We start from the raw sequence: 6,606 nt of genomic DNA on the forward strand, positions 1-6,606 counted from the left end.
GATTTGGAGTGAAAATCAAATTTATCCCCAATAAAATTATTCTCAACGTTATTAAACGTTTTAAAATCATCATTTTCATAAAAAATAATAATGTTTTGACAATTTTGCCCTTAAAACAAAAATAAAAAATCTCTTTCCCGCTAACCCTCCTCTGTACCCATGCATCTTCATCATCTCTCTTTATGTCTTTTTCTCTCACCACCACCACCACCACTACCACCAATTATCCTTAACTCTTTCCAGTTGAATTCCTTATCCAACAAAACCCAACACCCAACACAAAACCACACTCAAACCTCAACTAACAAGCCCAACAAAAAAGTGAGAGTTTAGGGATGCGACGGAAAGTACAACGAGGAGGAAAGTCGCTGCTGACGAGGAGGAAAGTCGCTGCTGCTGCCATTGGCTCACTGAGAGAGAGAGAGAGAGAGAGAGAGAGAGAGAGAGAGAGAGAGAGAGAGAGAGAGAGAGAGAGAGAGAGAGAGAGAGAGAGAGAGAGAGAGAGAGAGAGAGAGAGAGAGAGAGAGAGAGAGAGAGAGAGAGAGAGAGAGAGGTTATTGCCGCGTTTGCCGCTGTTGCTGCTGGTCCATTGCGGTTGCCGCTGGTTCATCGCAGTTGCTGCTGGTTCGTCGCTTCTGCCGTTGGAGCCTACCAAGTGTGGGTGTTATTCCGGTGATACCAAGTTTTGCCTGAGATGACGCTGGTATTCGAAGCCATCAAGCTCTTCCACACTCCATCGAACTAATTCCACCGCCGCTTAACCGTTTATGATTCTCACTTCAAAATTGAATTGTTGTTATCATTTGTTATTGTTATTTAGATGAGAGGGTGGCTGACATTGTGATAGATGAAGAGTTATGATTGGTGTTAGAGTTAAGAATAGTGGGTGGTATGGTAGTGGTGGTGTTAGAGATGAGAAAGAAAGAGAGAGAAAGAGATGTGCGAGGGGGACATGGGGTTAGTGGTAAGGGTGGGGGAGAGATGTTTTTTGTTTTAAAGGCAAAATCGTCAAAGCATTATTATTTTTTATGAAAAAGATGATTTTAAAACGTTTAGTAATGTTGAGGATGATTTTAATAACAAAAAAGAGTCGGAGACAAATTTGATTTTTACTCCAAACTTTAGTGACGAAAAAAGTACTTAATCCTTAAATAAATATATAAAACAATTATCATTGTTGTATATAGTAAATATATAATTATAAATATTATATATATAAAAGTATAAATATTAAATTAAATTAGATAATTATCATTGTTGAAAAGTATTGTGGTCACACATTTAACTTACTATAAATTTAATATAAGAGACTAAGAGTAGCTAAGATGGCCACAATTTATAAAAGTAGAGTTTTTATTTATTATTTGTGAGAATTCAACAATCCAACCGTTGGAGAAGAAAAATAAGGAGTTTCTTTTTTTTTTTTGGACTGAGGAAGAGTAGTTTTATTTTAGGAATTTTGGACATGAGACTTTGCTATGTGACAAGTTAGCAATAAAAAAATACCAAAGTTTTATTATTCTATTGATATTTTTTTTGAAGTTATCTATAATTGTAAGAAGAACAAAGAAAAAATATAGAACAAATATTCAGAGTATTATAATTGTAAGTACGCTTTGTAATTATATATAATCTAGTTTTAAAAAATAGAAATTTACAAACATAATGAGAATATAATCTATTTTTTTTTACAAACATAATGAGCATTTATAGTATATTGCATAATATAGTTGTTGAGGATAAAAAAGTATTTATATAAAAAATTTTACTCAAGACTTAAAATATGACGAATTAACAATGTCAAAAACGGCTTCTCACAGTCTCAGTTAGAAAAAAAAAACTTTTCACTATACTATTAATTTCTCTAAAAAAATGTCCAACTTTGGAATAGGTTACAGCGACAACTGAAAGAAGACTTGATTGAACACATATGATAATTTCACAATGCGCGTCATCAACTATAAAGTTTAACTGTGTTTTTCTTTATATTAAGTAATGTTGGAAATTAGTTCGAACTCCAATTATATGTTGTGCATTATTGTTATCTATGAAGTTATTAATTTTTTTCGAATATTAACTATTTTAAATAGTGAATTATTTTTTTAATTTTATAAATTTTAATAATATAATTGTACAAGAATTAATAACTATAATAATTTATTTTAATTTTAATTAATTAATTAAGTGATACCACAATAAAGACGAAACTTAATTTGTCACGACCCAAAATGAGTCACAACCGGCGCTCAGAAAAATAATCATATAGCAAGCATAATGATGAGCGGATAATTTATACGCTTTTTGGCATTATTTTTTACATAGTTTTTAGTATGATTTAGTTAGTTTTTAATATATTTTTATTAGTTTTTAAACAAAAATCACATTTCTGGACTTTACTATGAGTTTGTGTATTTTTCTGTGATTTCAGGTAATTTCTGACTGAAATTGAGGGACTTAAGCAAAAATCAGATTCAGAGGCTGAAGAAGGACTGCAGATGCTGTTGGATTCTGACCTCTCTGCACTCAAAGTGGATTTTCTGGAGTTACAGGAGTCCAAATGGCACGCTCTTAATTGCGTTAGAAAGTAGACATCTAGGGCTTTCCAACAATATATAATAGTCCATACTTTGCCTGAGTTTAGATGACGCAAACTGGCGTTCAACTCCAGCTTTCTGCCCTATTCTGGCGTTAAACGCCAGAAACAGGTTGCAAAGCAGAGTTAAACGCCAGAAACAAGTTACAAACTGGCGTTTAACTCCAAGGAAGACCTCTACACGTGAAAGCTTTAATACTCAGCCCAAGCACACAATAAGTGGGCCCGGAAGTGGATTTCTGCATCATTTACTTATTTCTGTAACCCTAGTAACTAGTTTAGTATAAATAGAACTTTTTACTATCGTGTTAAGGATCTTTGGATCATTTTTGAGACTATCCTTGTATCGCTTTTGATCTCTTGATCACGTTTAGGGGGCTGACCATTCGGCCATGCCTGGACCTTGTCCTTATGTATTTTCAACGGTAGAGTTTCTACACACCATAGATTAAGGTGTGGAGCTCTGCTGTTCCTCATGAATTAATGCGAAGTACTATTGTTTTTCTATTCAATTCAAACCTATTTCTTCTCTAAGATATTAATTCGCACACAAGAACATGATGAATGTGATGATTATGTGACGCTCATCATCATTCTCACTTATGAACACGTGCCTGACAAACACTTCCGTTCTACATGCAAACAAGCTTGAATGCATATCTTTTAGCCTCCTGATCTACGATAAGAGTCTTCGTGGTATAGGCTAGAATTATTGGCGGCTATTCTTGAAATTCGGAAAGTCTAAACCTTGTCTGTGGTATTCCGAGTAGGATCTGGGAAGGGATGGCTGTGACGAGCTTCAAACTTGCGAGTGCTGGGCGTAGTGACAGACGTAAAAGGATTACTGAATCCTATTCCAGTATGATCGAGAACCGACAGATGATTAGCCATGCGGTGACAGCGCATTTGGACCATTTTCACTGAGAGGATGGGATGTAGCCATTGACAACGGTGATGCCCAACATACAGCTTGCCATAGAAAGGAGTATGAAGGATTGGATGAAAGCAGTAGGAAAGCAGAGGTTCAGAAGGAACTAAGCATCTCCATATGCTTATTTGAAATTCTCACCAATGAATTACAAAAGTATTTCTATCCTATTTTACGTTTTATTTATCTTTTAATTATTAAAACCCCATAACCATTTGAATCCGCCTGACTGAGGTTTACAAGGTGACCATAGATTGCTTCAAGCCGACAATCTTCGTGGGATCGACCCAGTGCACTTGCTGGTTAGTTGTGCGAAGTTGTGACAAAGAATTAAGATTATGAACATGCGTATTAAGTTTTTAGCGCCGTTACCAAGGAATGAACGATCACGATTTTGTGCACCTAGTTTTTGGCGCCGTTGCCGGGGATTGTTCGAGTTTGGACAACTGACGGTTCATCTTGTTGCTCAGATTAGGTAATTTTATTTTATTTTTAAGCTTTTTATTTCTTATTTTTGAAAATAATACAAAAAAAATTTCATAAATAAATAAATTATTCTATGACTTCAGAATTTTTAAGAATGAATTCTAGAGTTTCATTGTGATATGTTGAAGTCTGGCTGGCTGTAAAGCCATGTCTAAATTCTTTTGGACTGAGGCTTCCTCTTCACATGCTTGAACTATGTATGCTAAAGCTTGGCTGGTCATTGGCCATGTCTAGTGTTTTGGACCGGAGCTTTAGACTAACATTGCATGATTCCTGGAATTCTCATTAGAAATTTTGAAATCCTTATTTTTATTTTTCCAAATAATTTTCGAAAAATACAAAAAAAAATTAATAAAATCATAAAAAACCAAAAATTTGATGTTTCTTGTTTGAGTCTTGTGTCAAATTTTAAGTTTGGTGTCAATTGCATGTTTTTAAAATTTGTGCATTTTTTGAAAACTCATGCATGTGTTCTTCATGATCTTCAAGTTGTTCTTGACAAGTCTTCTTGTTTGATCTTCATATTTTTTTGTTTTGTGTCTTTTCTTGTTTTTCATATGCATTTTCAATTTGTTAGTGTCTAAACATTAAAATTTTTAAGTTTGGTGTCTTGCATGTTTTTCCTTTCTTAAAAATTTTCAAAAACAAGTTCTTGGTGTTCATCTTGACATTCAATGTGTTCTTTTGATATTCATCTTGACATTCAAAGTGTTCTTGCATGCATTATGTGTTTTGAGTCTTTTTATTGTTTTTCTCTTTCATCATTAAAAATTCAAAAATCAAAAAAATATCTTTCCCTTTTTCTTCTCATAAAATTCAAAAATTTGAGTTGACTTTTTCAAAAATTTTTAAAATCTAGTTGTTTCTTATGAGTCAAATCAAATTTTCAATTTAAAAATTCTATCTTTTTCAAATCTTTTTCAAAAATCAAATCTTTTTCATTTTTTCTTTCATAATTTCGAAATTTTTAAAATTTATTTTCAAAATCTTTTTCTTATTTCTATTTCATATTTTCGAAATTAATGCTAACAATTAATGTGATTGATTCAAAAATTTTAAGTTTGTTACTTGCCAAGTAAGAAAGGTTCAATCTTTAAATTTTAAAATCATATCTTTTGTTTCTTGTTAGTCAAGTAAACAACTTTAATTTTCAAAATCAAATCTTTTTAAATTTCTTTTTCAAATCTTTTTCAAAATAAATTTCAATCACAACTTTTTCAAAATCAATTTCAAAATCTTTTCTAACTTCTTATCTTATCAAAATTGATTTTCAAATCTTTTTCAATTAATCTTATCTTTTTATTTGATTCTTATCTTTTTCAAAACTACCTAACTAATTCTCTCTCTCTCTAATTTTTGAAAATTACTAATCACCTTTTTCAAAATTCTCTTTTAATTAACTAATTGTTTTAAATTTTAATTCAATTTAATTTCATTTTCCTTTTTTTTTAAAAAAATTTTTCGAATTTTAACTTTAATTTTTAAATTAAAAAAATATTTTTATTTTATTTAATTTTTGAATTCTTCCCCCTCTCATCTCCTTCTATTTATTTATTTATCTACTAACACCCCTCTTTAACTCAAAAATTCGAACCCACTCTTCTCCTCTGTGTTCGAATTCTTATCTTTTCCTTCCTCCATTCTTCTCTTCTTATACTCATATAAAGAATCTTTATACTGTGACATAGAGGATTTCATATTTTCTTTTCTGTTCCCTTCTTTTGCATATGAGCAAGAGCAAGGACAAGAACGTTCTTGTTGAAGCTGATCCGGAAAGAACTCTGAAGAGGAAGCTAAGAGAAGCTAAAATACAACACTCTAAAGAGAACTTTACTGAAATTTTCGAAAAAGAAGGAGACATGGCCAAAAATAATAACAATGGTGGAGATGCAAGGAAGATGCTTGGTGACTTTACTGCACCAAATTCCAACTTACATGGAAGAAGCATCTCAATCCCTGCCATTGGAGTAAACAATTTTGAGCTAAAACCTCAATTAGTTTCTCTGATGCAACAGAATTGCAAGTTTCATGGACTTCCATCAGAAGATCCTTTTCAGTTCCTAACTGAATTCTTGTAGATTTGTGATACTGTTAAGACCAATGGGGTTGATCTCGAGGTCTACAGGCTTATGCTTTTCCCGTTTGCTGTAAGAGACAGAGCTAGAATATGGTTAGACTCTCAACCTAAAGATGGCCTGAACTCTTGGGATAAGCTGGTCACGGCTTTCTTAGCCAAGTTCTTTCCTCCTCAAAAGCTTAGCAAGCTTAGAGTGGATGTTCAAACCTGCAAACAGAAAGAAGGTGAATCCCTCTATGAAGCTTGGGAGAGATACAAGCAACTGACCAAAAAATGTCCTTCTGACATGCTTTCAGAATGGACCATCCTGGATATATTCTATGATGGTCTGTCTGAATTATCTAAAATGTCATTGGACCATTCTACAGGTGGATCCATTCACCTAAAGAAAATGCCTGCAGAAGCTTAGGAACTCATTGACATGGTTGCAAATAACCAGTTCATGTACACTTCTGAAAGGAATCCTGATGACAAGTCATCTTAGCCTAGTTTCACTAGCCTTTTTCTTTGTTTTTATTAGGT

At 32.9% G+C, this 6,606-nt stretch overlaps 1 non-coding gene across 1 annotated transcript; it reads right to left on the reverse strand.

The window, feature by feature from the left end:
* Window positions 1-6,268: 6,268 nt before the first annotated feature.
* LOC148572033 (small nucleolar RNA R71) lies at window positions 6,269-6,376 on the reverse strand. Its single transcript, XR_015908461.1, has one exon. It is a non-coding gene; the product is annotated as a small nucleolar RNA R71 (small nucleolar RNA).
* Between the last annotated feature and the right edge of the window lie 230 nt (window positions 6,377-6,606).

This window comes from Arachis ipaensis, chromosome B3 (assembly GCF_059453495.1).
Source record: "Arachis ipaensis isolate K30076 ecotype BB chromosome B3, ASM5945349v1, whole genome shotgun sequence".
NCBI lineage: Eukaryota > Viridiplantae > Streptophyta > Magnoliopsida > Fabales > Fabaceae > Arachis > Arachis ipaensis.